This window comes from Dipodomys merriami, unplaced genomic scaffold, assembly GCF_024711535.1.
Source record: "Dipodomys merriami isolate MVZ:Mamm:240054 unplaced genomic scaffold, mDipMer1.0.p SCAF_3, whole genome shotgun sequence".
NCBI classification, from domain to species: domain Eukaryota; kingdom Metazoa; phylum Chordata; class Mammalia; order Rodentia; family Heteromyidae; genus Dipodomys; species Dipodomys merriami.
The window spans coordinates 83,700,507-83,717,249 of NW_027204492.1; the positions used below are offsets into that span (position 1 = coordinate 83,700,507).

General features: G+C 42.3%; 1 long non-coding RNA gene across 1 annotated transcript in view; it reads left to right on the forward strand.

The window, feature by feature from the left end:
• The window catches only part of LOC138840334 (uncharacterized), a 245,295-nt gene extending 235,276 nt beyond the window's left edge, over positions 1-10,019 (forward strand). Inside the window, exons 3-5 of the long non-coding RNA XR_011376069.1 lie at positions 259-304; positions 803-907; positions 9,442-10,019. This is a non-coding gene — a long non-coding RNA (uncharacterized lncRNA). The remainder of the gene's footprint in view (positions 1-258; positions 305-802; positions 908-9,441) is intronic.
• The last annotated feature ends 6,724 nt before the right edge of the window (positions 10,020-16,743 follow it).

Below are 16,743 nucleotides of genomic sequence, written 5' to 3' on the forward strand. Positions count from 1 at the left end.
AACAAACATAAAACACACACAAGTATCTTGGAAACTGGCTCCTGCAAGCATCTTGAATTAATAGATACCCTGGTAGAACATTATTTCCAATTATTTTGTAGATCATATAGTGGGCTCTGATGCTGTGGAAAGTGGGAGTGGGCCCTGGAGATCCAGGTCATCAGTGTAAGCCATGATCAAATCATGCCTTTTCTCTGATACACAATCTAATACTGAATATCATCTGTCATTCTGTAAAATGTTTTCTACATCTTTCAGGTGCTGATCGGACTTTTGAATTAGCGTTGAGGATCTGACAGAAGAAGTAAGAATTACCGATTGCTTTTCATTGGTCTTCCAGAAATGAGCGAGAAATGTCCATCTAGCTCCTAATTATTTCCATTTTTTAAAAGAACAATTCCACTGCAGTAGTCACCTCAGCAAAGACTCCGAGGAGTGAAAGGGCATCAGCAGTTGAATGACCTTGCCACTCCTTCTGGTGGTACCTCCAGATCAGGGTTAAGGGTGGGTAGGTAAATCTTGCCCATGCTATACCTGCTCTGTGGATGAACAGAGGAGTTCAGTCTGTGGGGCTGTCAAGCCCAGCTGCTTTCACAAGCTTTCACTTTCACTAAATTAATTATTTAAAAAATGTGACAAGCAGTCTTACTTCACATCTAATTTAAAAGCCCAAGCTGACAGAAACATTAAGAGTCCTGACCAAAACTCCAAAATGATAAAACACCTAAAACCACACCCCCAGCACTATCTATCCTCCCATGCACCTACCTTTAATTGATACATGTCATATTTTTCTTTAAAGGGAGAAATCCTGGAGCATGAGACAAAAACGGTTTCTTGCATGCTGATTAGTAAGCAATGCAAAATTGAATTCCTGATAAATGACTGAATGGTGGGGAACTACTAGGTATGTTACACACAAATTTTGTTTGCTTTCAGATTCAAATGGATCCAGCAAATTGCTTTCCTCTGAGGAAAAAAAAAATGTGTTTGTTTTTTTTTTCTGAACTTAAGTAGATGACCTTAGACATTGGAATGGTCTAACCACATAGTACTGTCTTCAGAGGAGACAAAGATAACTGGTTGAGAAAGACTATGTTTAAAGTCGCCTTGTGAAATATAATTATACAGTTTGGAGTACTTAAAAAAGTAGTGAACCCAAGACCAACAAAACAAAAACAAACAAAGAAACAAAAGTAGTGAATGGTGGGCGCCAGTGTCTAATGCTTATAATTCTAGCTGCTCAGGAGGCCGAGCTCTGAGAATGCCCATTCAAAGCCAGCCTGGGAAGGAAAAGTACATGAGACATTTATCTCCAATTAACCACCCAAAAACCGGAAGTGGTGCTGTGGTTCAAGTGGTAGAGTGCTAGCCTTGAGTGAAAAAGAGCTCAGGGACAGTGCCCAGGCCACAAGTTCAAGCCCCATTACCAAAAACAAAACAAAACAAAACAAAACCCCAAAAAACAAAAAACACGTCAGGCTTGCTGCTCCTTACTGCAATTCCAGATTTTTCAGGAGTGCACAATTTTCCTGGGCCTCTTTGGAGCAATTTCTCGGCTCTTCCACATAGTGATCAATGGATGCCTTGGCAAATCCTGACCTCTGAGTCTTCAGAGGTGTTGAATGAAGACAATGCCTCAAGTGATTTAGAGGACTCTCTACCCCATTCAGAACCCTCAGAATCCTTGACTTCCCACTTTCAGAACTTGAGTCTGAATCTTCAGAGAGAGCTCCTCACTCTGCAGCCCTGGGCCCATGCAAACCTCAACCTCAAGCATAAGGCTAGGGCTTGGGTCTGGAGATGCAGCCCGGAGAGCAGGCTTGGCAGGAGTGAAGAAAGGCCATTCAGACGTACCTGCACCTATTATTTGAGGAATGATTAGGACCAAGATCCTTGGGACCATGTAAGATTAGGGTCTGAGTATTGCAGAGAGTCCTATTAGGAGTCAATCTAGTGCTAATGATTGAATACAGCCTATGAATCTACAATAAACTAGTTCTAGATGGCAGGAATTTTAAATATCTAATATATCATATGACTTAGTCATTTTCTTTTTGTAAATTTGGTCCTGTGACCAACGGAATAGACATTGAAGACACAGAAATGATCACACAGACATATGGCCACCCACATTACAAATGAGGAAAGCAGTATGGAGGCTACTCTATAGAGTAACTACACATAGAACTCCCCTATGACCCAGCAATCCCATTTCTGGACATTTACCCAAATGATCACAAACAAGGCTGCACTAAAGCTACCAGCACAACCAGGTTTATCGCAGCATTATTACCATAACTAAGATATGGAACCAACCCAAATGCCCTCAGTAGATGAATGGATCAAGAAAATGTGGTCACCCCATTTGTAAGGAAATGGAAAGACTTGGAAAAAATTTTATTAAGTGAAGTAAGCCAGACTCAAAGAAACATAAGCTCCATGTTTCCCCTCATTTGTAATAATTAGTATATGTCTAAGAGAGTCCTAACAGATGAGCCAGTCCTGGAATTCAGAACATGAGCACTGTTCCTGAAGCTTTTTTGCTCAAGGCTAGCACTGTACCATTTGAAGCACAGCTCCAGTTTCAGCTTTTTGCTGGTTAATTGGAAATAAATATCTCACGGACTTTCCTGCCTGTGCTGGCTTTGAACTGTCATCCTCAGCTTTTGGCCTTGTGAGTAGCTAGGAGTGGGCCACCACTGATTGGGGAAGTATGCACCTTCTTGTTTGGGTTTTAATTTTCTTTTTCACTAGGCTTCTTCTACCCATGCAATCAATTGATTAATCAATCAATCAATCAAAGAGCAAGCACCTGTTCTCTTGTGCACATGCTAAACCAGAACCAGCCAGCCCATCCAGGAGCAAGTGCTCTCTGATGACTGACTCCTCATTGGTTCCCAGGGGGACTGCCAGTGACACCTCGGCTATCTTCAATCTTCCCAAGGCTGTGTCTAGTCTGGCCTGGGAGAGGTCATGATCAGAGGCTGAGCCGTGCTGCCAGGACCAGCCAACACCTCCCTTCTGGCTCCTGTGGCAAGAGCAGCAGCAAACCAATGGCTGCTTTCTGTAAAGTGTCCCTTTCCTGTGATGAAAGATGGGCCTACAGATCCTGCCTTCCCCAGTGCAGTCTCTCTAGCCTCCTTGGGTTCTCAGCACAGAGCTGTTTCCAGGACTTCAACAGAGGAGGCGGCACACCAGGGACCAGATGGCTGGACAGGTTCAGAATCATGAACATGCTTGAGATGGCCTAAGAGAGAATGAGAGACAGGCGCATGGGAAAGAATGACATGACAGAGAGAGAGACCCAGAGAGTGCAGAAGCTGCAGAGACACGAGGAGAGACAGACCTAGAGAAGATGTTTAGGACATACACACAGATGGAGGACAGAGACAGACAGTGTCAGAGACAGAGTCTGAGACACATAATGGAAAACAGGTGAAGTGGATGGAGAAACATTGAGAGACGCTGAGAAAGAAGTGAGTGTTAAAAGTCCCTGGTATTGTCCAGATGAGAGAAGAACATGTGAGACAGACTGAGAGTGAATCTCCTAGAACAGGCAGTGTGTACATTAGCGTCCTGAGAACAGAATTCTGCTTTAGTCAACCATGAAGGGTACTTTTTGAGAGGACTTGGTTTTTCTCAGATACTCCATTTTTCTGGTGTCAGAAGGATAGTTGGAAAGTTGGCTTGTGGTGTATGTCTCTTTCTCTAACTGGGGATTGCAGTATTTAGGAGGAGAAACAGGACTGAAATTTCCCATGGGAATTGTTAAGCTTCTGGACATCACTGGGCTCAAATAAGTGTACAACAGTTTCACAAACAATATTTTCTTGCCCTCATCTCCCTCCTCAACCACACTTCTGTAAGGGACAAACATCACTGAAGTGTTTTCAAGGAAGGCAACATTTGCCCAATGGAAACACCAGAGAAACTTTTGCTGGGACTCATGAGAGGCAGAAGGGTCAGGATGTGATTTAGGACTAGGCATGCTTTTAGTAGGTTCTGTGATGGTAGCATGAAAATATCTAGAGCAGTTTAGTCAAATATCTATGCAAGCCGTAATCTGCAGTGTCTGATATAGCCAAAGGAGGAGGCATTGCTATTTGTCCTGTTTGCTGGAGTCCAGCAGAGATCCTGAGCACTAGACCTCCACAGGATCAGAAACTTGGTATTAAGGCTATTCACAGATTTAATTCCCCATACAGATTCTCTAGTTTGACACATGTCCATTGGTCAGATTGACTTGTATGTTGACTTGGGTGTGTCAGTGTTGTTTTGCCCCATAATCCCAAGTGATTGGCCTTGCTTGGCTGATCCTCTCAGAATCAGCAACAGAATTAAAGAGCAGAATTAAAATAGCTACCTGTCAAAGGGGAAACTGTCTCTTTAGCTGGACCAGCCATCTTAGAATTTAAGAAAATGTTTGAAGTCTGGTGCCAGTGGATGGCTCATGCCTGTAATCCTAGCTCCTCAGGAAGCTGAGATCTGAGGATCACAGTTCAAAGCCAACCTGGGCAGGAAAGTCCTTGAGACTCTTATCTGCAATAAACTACTCAGAAAAGGCTGGAACTGGCTCCAAGTGGTAGAGTGCTAGCCTTGAGCAAAAGAAGCTCAGGGATAGTGCCTAGGCCCCGTGTTCAAGTCCCAGGACTGGCAAAAAGAAAATAAATGAAAGAAAATGTTTGATGAACAATATTTTTAGGCAAGGACTGCTTTTACTCTTTTCAGTTGCTAGTTGGTTACACTGAAAATCATACTTGGGGCTGTGTGAAAATAGCTGAGTAGACACTAAGCTGCAGTGGTCCATTTTCTTTTTGTAGACAGCATATGGGTGGGAAATAAACTTGAACATCAGAGTTCAGGTCTGGGTTGTGGAAACAGATGTGCTTTGCAAGGAATGCTTACCCTCTCCAGATAATAATTCTGTGCTTACAGTCTATGTACAATACTTAACAGATGGTACAAATTTAAAGGTAAGGAGAATATAAGAAAGTATAAAGTGGCGAATACCAATTAAAATAGGCAAGAGAAGCTGGGCACTGGTGGCTCACCAGTGTAATCCTAGCTTCTCAGGAGGCCAAGATCTAAGGATTGCAGTTCTAAGCCACTCCAGACAACAAAGTCCATGAGACTATTATCTCCAATAAACCACCAAAAGAGCCAGAAGTAGAACTGTGGCTCAAATGGTGGGGCACTGAGTTCAAGTCCCAGCACAGGCACTAAAATAAAATAAATAGGGTGAAAGTTGTGTAATTCTTTAAAAAAGACTAGACCAAAGCCCCAAAAAATAAGTGCCTGGAGATGGGTACTTTACTTACAAGAGGGAAAGGGGGGGGCAAGGTGAGAGGAGTGTAAAACAATAAAGATGAGAAGGTGGGGAGAGTGTAGGCAAGAATTCATTGCATATACCACAGAATTCAGAAATATAAGGGATGGGGTGGGTTGAAGAGGGGTGAAGATGTTGAAGTGAAGACACACATAAAAATACATTGTATTAGAACTCAAAAAATTAACTCTCCCAAAAACCAATCCTCAAAGACCTCAAAGAAACAACCGCCCCATTAATAAGTGGGCTAAAGACTTAAAGAAAGACTCTGTGAAGAAGAAATAAGAATGGCCAATAGACACATGAAGAAATGCTCAACCTCTCTAGCCATGAAATAAATGCAAATCAAAACAACATTGAGATACCACCTCACCCCAGTTAGAATGGCTATAATCAAGAAATCTAATAACAACAGATGCTGGAGGGGATGTGGACAAAAGGGAACACTACTGCACTGTTGGTGTGAGTATAAACTTGTTCAACCACTTTGGAAAGCAGTATGAAGGTTTCTCAAAAGACTCCACATAGAGCTCCCCTATGACCCAGCAATCCCTACTCTGGGCACTTACCCAAAGGATAACAAACAAGGACACACTAAAGCTACCAGCACAACTATGTTTATCATAGCATTATTCACCATAACTAAGCTATGGAACCAACCCAGATGCCCCTCAGTTGATGAATGGATCAAGAAAATGTAGTGTGTGTGTGTGTGTGTGTGTGTGTGTGTGTGTGTACACAATGGAATTCTATGCTTCTATCAGAAAGAATGGTACTGCCCCATTTGTAAGGTAATGGAGAAACTTGGAAAAAATTGTATTAAGTGAAGTAAGCCAGACCCAAAGAAACATAGGTCCCATGGTTTCCCTTATTTGCAATAATTAGTATACATCTAGGATAATCTTAACAGACGAGCAGAATAGCTCAGTAGCTATGTACATATGGCCATATAAGATGACACTAAGTAAAATGAACTCCAAGACATGGACACAAGAGGTTTTTCTTTGTTGTTGTTGTTTTTAATGTACTATGTGATTTTTTTTGGTTTCATGTATATGTTTTTCCTCTTATGGTATATCCCCTGTTGTCACTGTACTTAATTTTGGTGCCCTGGCATTGCTAATTTGAATTAGGAAAGGGAAAGGGAACAACAGAATGGTGAGACAAAGAACCAATGCAATAGCGATATACACAAGATAATATGTTGAAAATGATCTGTACAACTTGGAGGTGGGGAGGGTGGGGAGAGGGAAAGCAGGGATAAAATGAGGGAAGGGGTAACAAGTTTGACAAGAAATGTACAGATTACCTTACTTATGTAACTGTAACCCCTCGGTACATCACCTTGACAATAAAAAATGCAATGTACATATAAACTGATTTGTTAAATGGCAAAAAATGCAATACATAAAAACTAAAATTAAGATAAGTTAGGGAAGGGGTGGAGGTAGGTTGGGAGGGATGGGTGAGAATGTTGAAAGAGTGACATTGATCAGGATTCACTGTATTCATCAACTGTTTTGGTGAGTGGCAACTCCTTTGTACAACTACTTAAAGATAATAAAACTAGTTTTAAAAACCAAAAAGTAGAAAAACAGGCAAGAGGAGAGACTTATGTACTGCATAGTTTGAAGATGTTTTATTTGAACAGACTTAGGTTAGAAGTAGTCACAGTCAAGAATTAGTTTTGTGATCTTTGATGTGTGGTTGAACTTCTCTGAACCTAACTTTCCTCATTTGCACACAGAGATAAAAACACGGGTTGAGCTTCTCTAATCTGAAACTCTAAGGATTTCAAAGCATCACTATGATACCATGGTGAAAAATTCCACAGCGGATCTCTTTTGACAGCTTATTGTTAAAATGCAGATGGGGTTTGGGCATAAACTCAGTGATAGAGGGTGAGTTTAGCATGCTTGGCCCTTGGTCCAGTGTTTACACAATCAGGTTTAGGTTATATGCATATTTGTATGTGGAATACAAATGAATTTTGTGTTTGTACCTGGATTCCATGACCATAAAAATCCCATGGTATACCTATGTGTATTTATGTATGTGTGTATATAAATGTGTGTATGCAAATACTCTAAAATCTGGAAATCATCCCGAGAACTTCTGGTCCTAATTAACTCAGATAAGGGTTGTCACACCCCATCCCCAGGGAGAACCCTTTCCTGACCACCTGAGCTGTGGGCCCCCATCTTGTTCCAGTCTTCCCATCATTATTTCATGTTGTCATTTTCAGTATGGCTCCCTGCCCCACAGGCTGAGTCCTCTGAGGATTGTTACACTTCAGGATATATTGCACAGAAGTAAATTCAGACAGTGTCTCAGTTATGCTTTCTGTCCGTCAAGATGTGTCTGTGTTTTCTTTTATTCCTAGAGTGTCCATAGTCCAGAACCACATGGGTGTTAGTGCAGTAGCCACATGTCCCCCTTCACAGTGGCGGGTACGGGGGTTCTCACCTGGAAATAGTCTACTGAAGGAACAGACATGGCAGTTCCTCTGCTTGATTTCCTGATCATTTAGAGGAATAAGAAGGTCTTCTGTCCCCACTCTGTTCTCAAGTGTCAAATATCAGCATGGACCCCGGCTTTTCTCCTTCATTGTGTATCTTGGAGAGCCCTTGACAGACTGGGCTTTGTCCTTAGGATGGGGCTACAATGGGTACTTTGGTGATGAGACCACTGCACAGAGTGTGCCTTCAGTAAAGACATGTTAGATGAATAGACCCTGGACAGTTAGGCTTTGTTGATTTGATGATGAAAGGTATAGATGGCACTGAGGCCGCTATCAGCAGGATCTATGACATGAACTTAGAGACCTTAGTGACCAAGTGGGCGGTTCGTTGGTAAGAAGAGACACTTTGGCTTTCTTCTGTTGATTTGGCTCATCTTCCTTTCTACCCCTCACCCTCAATCAGTCCTTTCATTGCTTTGGGACTGCTGTTATGTGTCTGTGTCTTTCTAGCCTATCTGACTAAACATTCCTAACTGGAGGACCCTGCATCACAGTCCTCCACCCAAAGTTGGCATCTTTGGGTTATATTGGTTGTTTTTTTTTTTAATGCTGATAAGAAGAGCATCCCTTCCATTCTAGACCAAATGTATACGTGTGTGTGTGTGTGTGTGTGTTTGTGTGTGTGTGTGTGTGTGTGTATTCTTATGAATGTGAGGGTGGTGGGACACACTTCCACATCTGTGCAGTGGTGCGTGGCAGGATCATGGATTCCTTTTTCCTAATATTGAAAAAGATAGGCTTGAAAAGTTCAAAACCCGTTCCTTGCCCAGATGTCTGTCATTTACCTGTGCGTTTTTGCCACTCATGGAAAAATATCATCATATTTAACTGATATTGTTCAATGAATTCTGTTCCTTTGATATGAAATGAATTCTTTTCCTAAGTATATTTTGTATCACCAAGGACAGCTAGATAAAGTATGTGTGATTGTTTTTAAAATTCAAGAGCAATAGAATTCTTCACGGTGTTTTGGACACAGTATGCAATTGAGTGTTTAGCTACTTATTCTTCCTCACCCACACTAGAACACAAGTTAATGGCAGCAAGTGTTTGAAGTGTGTTTGGGCAGCACTCTGGGCACTGGGAACACAGCCTATCATGGAAAAGAAATGATAAATATTACCTGAATTCTATACTGACTTGGACAGACATGTCCAGTTTCTAGAACATTCCTTTCTTTCTTTCTTTTTTTTTTAGGGGGGGGGGTCCGGTCATGGGGCCTGAACTCTGGGACTGGGCGCTGTCCCTCAGCTCTTCAGCTCAAGGCTAGCACTCTACCACTTGAGCCACAGCGCCACTTCTGTCTTTTTTCTTTTTGCTTATGTGGTGCTGAGGAATGGAACCCAGGGCCTCAGGCATGCAAGGCAAGTGCTCTACCACTGAGCCACCTTCCCAGCCCTCTAGGACATTCCTTTCTAAACATTGTCCCATGAATGCTTCCTAGCTCAGCTTCCAAGGACACTTGAGAGTCCAGAGAGAGGTAGTATGCCATTATTAGGGACATAGCATCTGGAGTTAGAGGGTTCCCAAGTAGAACTGTTCCTTACTGCTCCTGTGATCTTATGCACATTCCCTAATTTTCTCACTGTAGGAATGCTGCATGGATTCCATAGGCTTCAAATAGTGACTGAGGAGCCTGAGGCCTGAGTGACTCCATCTTGAGCTAGCTGTCATCTTCTGAGGTATGAGTTATGCAGCTGACCATGAGCCCAGCCTGGGAATGAACAGAAGAAGCAATTCTCTGGCACTAAGAACATAAACAATCCTTGGGAAAACCGCAGGCAGGCAGGTGCTGGAGGGCATGGTGACCAAGCAGTCAGGCCACAGGTGGTGTTTGTTTAAGAAAGGAACCCTGCGATTTACAACTTATCTCCTTGAGACTCCCTGTGGTGCAAGCCAACCAGTTTAAAGTATGTCAGCCCTCTGATCTAACCAACAACCTGTTTCTGCTTTGTAGTGTGCCAATCATACTATAGAATTGTATTATGATTTTCCCGCGATGTATAATAATTTGTTGTAAGATGCTATGATGTATACAAAGTCCCTGCCTTCCCTAAAAAAGTGTATAAAAAGTGCTATAACCCTGGGCTCAGGGCCTCTTAGCGTCACCAGTTACCTGGTGCGTGGAGGACCAAGCTCAAGCTTGCAATAAAGACTACTTTGCTTTTACATTGGTGACGGTCTCTGGTGGTCTTTTGGGTAAGGATTTCCGAATTCGGTTTTACAGTGACATGTTTATAAAGAGTCCCAAATTCCCCTTACATTATTTGATGGATATCTGTGACTACCCCCTGCAGTGGAGCTTGTGTGAAGACAGATAAACCAGAGAAATTCACTGGCCAGGGTTGGCTCCAACGCTAGTGGATAAGAAAAACAGGGAACCATCTTCAGTAGGGTTGGGGCTGCAAGAGGGTCAAAATCAGGGTGTTGTGGGAGTTCTGAGATAGGCTTTTGTCCAGGAGATGGAGAAGAGGACAGAAAACTACTTATGGATGATGTCTAAGCTGAGTTCTGAAGGATGAATAAGAAGTGAACCACTCTATTCTGGAATTTTCTTTTTCTTGTTTTGTTTTGTTTTGTTTCCGATCATGGGGCCTGAACTCTGGGCCTGGCCACTGTCCCTCAGCTCTTCAGCTCAAGGCTAGTGCTCTACCACTCAAGTGGTAGAGCTCAAGTGGTAAAGCACTAGCCTTGAGCCACAGCACCATTTCCGGCTTTTTCTGCTTATGTGGTTCTGAGGAATCGAACCCAGGGCCTCATGCGTGCAAGGTAAGCACGCTACCACTGAGCCATCTCCCAGCCCTATTCCGGAACTTTTTAGTAAAGATAGTGTGCTCATCCTTTAAACTGGCTCCCAGCTGAATGAGGAATGGGAGTGACCCAGCATTGGCCAGGGTGAAAGGAAAAGAATGCATATTGAGGGATTAGGGGACACTTGCTCATTGGGAAGATGCAAGAATAGAAAGTACCTTCTCATACTTGTATATTGCCACATGTGTTTGTGATTCCTGGACCCAATTGTAAAGAAAATGATTAGTGGTCCTTGATGGCATCAGTGGATCACAGATTATACCTGACCTAGACCCACCCTTTCTATGTATGTATGTTTGTATATATGTATGTATGTATGTATGTATGTATCTATCTATCTATCTATCTGTCTATCTATCTATGTATCTATGTATGTATGTATGTATCTATCTATCTATGTATTTAGGTATGTATGTATGTATGTATGTATCTATCTATCTATCTATCTATCTATCTATCTATCTACCTACCTACCTATCCTTTCTAGTGCTAGTCCTGGGGCCTGTGTGCTGTCCTTGAGCTTTTCTTTTGTTTTTTCCTCAAAGCAATTGCTCTACCACTTGAACTGTATTCAGCTCCACTGCTAGCTTTTTGGTGGCTAGTTGGAGATAAGAGCCTTATAAACTTTCCTACCCAGGCTGCCTTCAAACCAAGATTCTCAGATCTCAGCCTCTTCAGTAGTGAGGGTTGCAGATGTGAGCCACCAGCATCTGGCTTCCATCTTTGTTGTTGTTGTTGGTGGTGGTCATGAGTCTTGAACTTGGGGCCTGGGCACTGTCCCTGAGCCCTTTTGCTCAAGACTGGCACTCTAACACTTTGAGCCACAACACCATGTCCAGTTTTCTGGTGGTTAGTTGGAGATAAGAGTCCCATGGATTTTCCTGCCCAGGCTGGCTTTGAACCATGATCCTCAGAGCTCAACCTCCTGAGTAGCTTGGATTACAGAGGTGAGCCACCAGCATTCAGCTCTGGCTTCCGTTTTTGTGTGAAAAATTGCCATTCTACGTCTGATTGATGGAATTTCTACTTGCTCATAGCCAATAGCATAATTTCTTATTTGGTGAGCATTGTGGATGTTTGGATTTTGTTTTTGTGAGAACAGTGTAGTATAGTCATTAAGGACACTTGCTCTGATTCTATACAAATGTCCTTGTTCCCCAGTTCTACTGTGTGTATTGTATACATTATCCTGAGAAGGTAACTATTGTCTCCAATAAATAAGTTTGCTAATAGTAAATCACAATACCCAACTACTGGGCTGTACTTGTGAGGATATAACAAGGTAGTACAGGGAAAGTACGTGGACAGGAGCCTGGCTCATTTCCTATCATTATATCTACTGATGCCACTACGGGATACTTGGGAGGGAGGGCTTCATATAACACTTCATATCCTATAGGGAAGGACACCAAGATCCCCTTAGACTTCTCTGGTCAACCAGAGAGCCTTTCTTTCTCTGTTTACTTTCTCAGCTTTCCCTGGATGACCCTTCCCCAGAATGCTGTCCCAGCATTCTGAGAGAGAGGTTTCTCTCTCCAGGGAACATAAGTACACTTCATTTTATATTGTTTGAATCATTCCAATAAATTTCTAGCTTTTTTTATAGGACAGTTGATGCTGTACCTTGGCTTAGGGTGTGCCCCAGGTCAGGTCACAGAAGGTGTGACTTGGTGTTGCTTCTCCATGACATTGAATACTTCCCAAAGCCAAGCGCTGATGGTCCATGCCTGTAATCCTATCCACTCAGGAAGCTGAGATTTGAGGATTGCGGTTTAAAGCCAGCTTGGGCAGGAAAGTCTCTGAGACTCTTACCTCCAATTATAAAACAAAAAGAAAGTGGGCAGTAGAGCTGTGGTTCAAGTGACAGGGTGCTTGCCTTGACCACAAAAAAAGAAAAGAAAAGAAAAGAAAAAAAGAAAAAGTGAGGGACAGTGTCCAGGCCCTGAGTTCAAACTTTAGCCCACAAAAAATTATCTTCCTTAAGACCTGACTCCTGCCTCTCTCCAAAATCATCTCCTTATTCTCCAGATTTCATGGCTTCTACTCCCACCGGGGACCCTGCCACTGAAGTCTTTCTCCCTGTCCTTCCCCCCCGCCTCTCCCTCCCTCCTTCCGTCTATCTGTCTGTCTGTCTGCTGTCTGTCTATCTGTCTCTCTCTCTCTCATGGGCAAGACTTGGAAATCCTGTGTTAACACTTTTATTATAGTGCTTGAGATACCTAATTTGTATATAATTAAATAGATATGTGTATGCATGGAGTTAATTTGTATGGTCTATATGGAACCTATTTCCTAATTTATTTTTAATCTTATTTCTTTAAAATGATGCTTATGGTAGGAAAAAGAAATACCATCTAACCACACTGCATGTAAACCAGCTTGAAAAAGTTTAAGTGTCCCTTAGACCCAGCAGGTGGGGGTGGTCACTTGTTCAGTGAGCATCCTGTGGAATATCTGTTGGGTTGGAGTGTGCCTGAGCGTCATGCGTTGCTCTGCTCTACAGAGAGCCTTCCACCTCCACAGTGTTTCCTCCCTACAGAATTTCACATTGCCCACCAAGCAGTGTGATACTCCTTATGGTCCTCTGATAGCAGCTGCCCAGACAGAGACTCAGACTTTTTCCAATCTAATTAAGAGAACCACACATGAATGAAATAGAGGAGCCAGTGTTACATTGTGCACTGCCTTACATTTCTGTTGTCATTTTTGTTGTTGTTTTGCCTTGGGTCTCCCTCAGCTTTGTTGTTCATGGCTGGCACTCTACCACTTGTGTCATGCCTCCATTCCCACTTAACCATTTTCCTGGTTAAGTGGTGATGGACTCTGTTTGGGCTGGCTTTGAACTGTGATCCTAAGATCTCATCCTCCTTGAGTAGCCAGAATGACAGGCCTGAGCCACTGGCCTCCAACTAGTAACTTACCTTTTCAAAGCTACTTGCTCATCTGGGCTTCCTTCCTGGCTTTCTTTTCCACATGTCTCTGGCTCTGGAGAAATGAGATGATGGCAGTGGGGATGGCAGCAGGTCATCATACCAAATTGTGAGCTGTGTAAGAGGAACTCCTGAGAACACAAACTACACACCACAGCTTACTATTTGTGTGCCTAAGAATATGTATTGGGAGTGGGTTGGGAGGGATGGGTAAGAATGTCAAGAGGTGACATGGATCAAGATGCATTGTATTCATAAACAGCTTTGTATAACTACTTGAAGATAATATCTGTATTCATAATCAGTACATTTCTAATAATGGAAGCATCTATGCAGACAGATAGAAGTATTTGTATTCATGAACACAACATTCCTGATACAGTAATCCTCTGCCTAGGAAAAGTTCCAAAGGCTTTATTATTCATTTAGGCAACTGCTTGAAATTTTGCTATTCCTCAAGTGAAAGTTTCAAATGATATCTCTCGGTCTCAACCCCTGATGTCCTAATCAGCAGAGATATATACTACATGTTATTACTTATACATAGAACCTGAAACCATTGAACTTATTCAAGTAAAGAACAAGAGTGTCATTTTGAGGCTGAGCAGAGCTCCTCAGGAGGTTGAGTTCTGAGGATTGATTCCATGCCAGCTTTGGCAAGAAAGTCCAAGAGACTTATCCAATAAAAACTACCAAAAAGCCAGAAGTAGAGTTGTTGCTCAATGGGTAGAGCACTAACTTTGGGCAAAAAAAGCTCAGAAACAATGCCTTGGCTCTGCATTTAAGCCCCAGAAGTGGTAAGAACAGAAGAAAACAAGAGATGCCGGTCGCTGGTGGCTCAGGCTTGTAATTCTAGCTACTAAGTAGGCTGAGATATGAGGACGGCAGTTCAAAGCCAGCCCAGGCAGGAAAGTCTGTGAGACTCTTATCGCAAATAAGCCGGAATGCAGTGCTGTGGCTCAAGAGGTAGAGCTCTGGCCTTGAGCTGAAGATCTGAGGGACAGCGCCCAGAGTTCAAGCTCCACAACTGACAAGGAAGGAAGGAAGGAAGGAAGGAAGGAAGGAAGGAAGGAAGGAAGGAAGAAAGGAAGGAAGGAAGGAAGGAAGGAAGGAAGGAAGGAAGGAAAAAGGAAACAAAAGAGATATCACTCATATCCTGATTTCAAGGCCCCAGACTGTCACCACAATTTTTTTAAGGTCAGTTTTCAGAGGAAAAGCTTTAAAAGGATAAAAAATGTGTCCAGTTTGACTGCTTTCATTTCTTTAAGCAGACATCTACACAGCTAGCTTTCCCGATTTGAATTGAAACCTTCATCCAACACAGTATTTTAGTTGCCTGGACCGTTTTGTTTTAGTACGTTTTTTATTGTAAAAATGCTGTACAGAGGGGTTACAGTTACTTGAGCAAGGTAATGAGTACATTTCCTATTGAGCATTGCTGCTTCCTCCTTTGTTTTCCCCTTACTATCCCTTCCCTCCCACCTACCACGTCCCCCCACCCCTGCCAAAGTTGTAAAGTTTGTTTTCAACATAGTTTTTTGAACATCTCATTGTTACAATGGGTCAACCTGTATCTTTATTTAAGCATTTTGTTTTTTTTCCTTCCCCTCCCTGAATTAGAGAAATGTATATACAAGATGCAGGGCGCTGGCATCAAATACAGTGAAAACAGGGCTTATACCATGGGGAGGAACATACCAAAGAAACAAAAAAAAATCATGTGGTACATTATAAATACGTTAGAAACAATAGCAAGAAAGACAAAAAGATATTTGTGTCCCTATCTTGGGCTTCATTTCCCTTAACATCATCTTACATGGCCGTATGTGCATAGCTTTTGGCCTTTTTTTGCTTGTCCTTCACATGTACTAGTTATTGCAAATAAGGAAAACCATGGGACCTGTGTTTCTTTGGGCCTGCCTTACTTCACTTAACCTGATTTTTTCCAAGTCTTTCCATTCCCTAATAAATGGGGCAATGTCATTCTTTCTGATGGAGGCATAGAATTCCATGATATACATATATATATATCACATTTTCTTGATCCATTCATCTACTGAGGGGCATCTGTGTTCGTTCCATAGCTTAGCTATGGTAAATAATGCTGCTATAAACATAGTTGTGCTGGTTGCCTTAGTATGGCCTTTTTTGTGATCATTCAGGTAAATGCCCAAAAGTGGGATTGCTGGGTCATAGGGGAGCTCTATGTGGAGTCTTTTGAGGAACCTCCATACTACTTTCCAAAGTGGTTGAACAGTAGGATTCCCTTTTGGCCACATCCCCTCCAGCATCTGTTATTAAATTTCTTGATTCTAGCCATTCTAGCTGTGGTGGGGTGGAATCTCAATGTTGTTTTGATTTGCATTTCTTTTATGGCTAGAGAGGTTGAGTATTTCTTTATCTGTCTATTGGCCATTCTTACTTCCTCCTCAGAGATGTTTCTCTTTAAGTCTTTAGCCCACTTATTTGTCAGGCAGTTGTTTCTTTGAGGATTTGCTGTTGGGGGATTTAGTTTTTTGAGTTCCAAGTATATTTTAGATATGAAACTCTTGCCCATTGTATGGCTAGTGAAGATCTTCTCCCAATCCGTGGGCTTTCTATTGATCTTGCTAGCTATGTCCTTTGCCATGCAGAAGCTCTGCAGCTTCATGCAATCCCATTTGTCCAACCTTTCTTTGATTTGTTGTGTTTCTGGGTCTCTACTAAGAAAATTTCGGCCTGTGCCAAGGAGACCTAGGGTTTCTCCTATTCCTTCCTGTAATATTTTCAGGGTGTCTGCTTTATTTCCGAGGTCTTTGATCCACTTGGAGTTGATTCTTGTGCGGGGTGATATATAAGGATCTAGCTTTAGTTTTCTACAGGTGAATAACCAATTTTGCCAGCACCATTTACTGAAGAGGCAGTCTTTCTTCCATTTATTTTTTTAGCTCCCGCATCGAAGATTAGGTAGCTAATGAACCCACAGATAGGTCTGTGGGTTCATTTTTGGGTTTTCAGTTCTATTCTATTAGTTGGGCCATTTTTTTCAAGCACGAAGAGCGGGAGAGGAGTTTGGCAATTTTGCGGCTTGGCGCAATACTGCCATCTAAAGACTAGAGAAACCCAAAGCCATCACACAGGATGGATGCGCCACTGTATTTACTTTGGTTTTC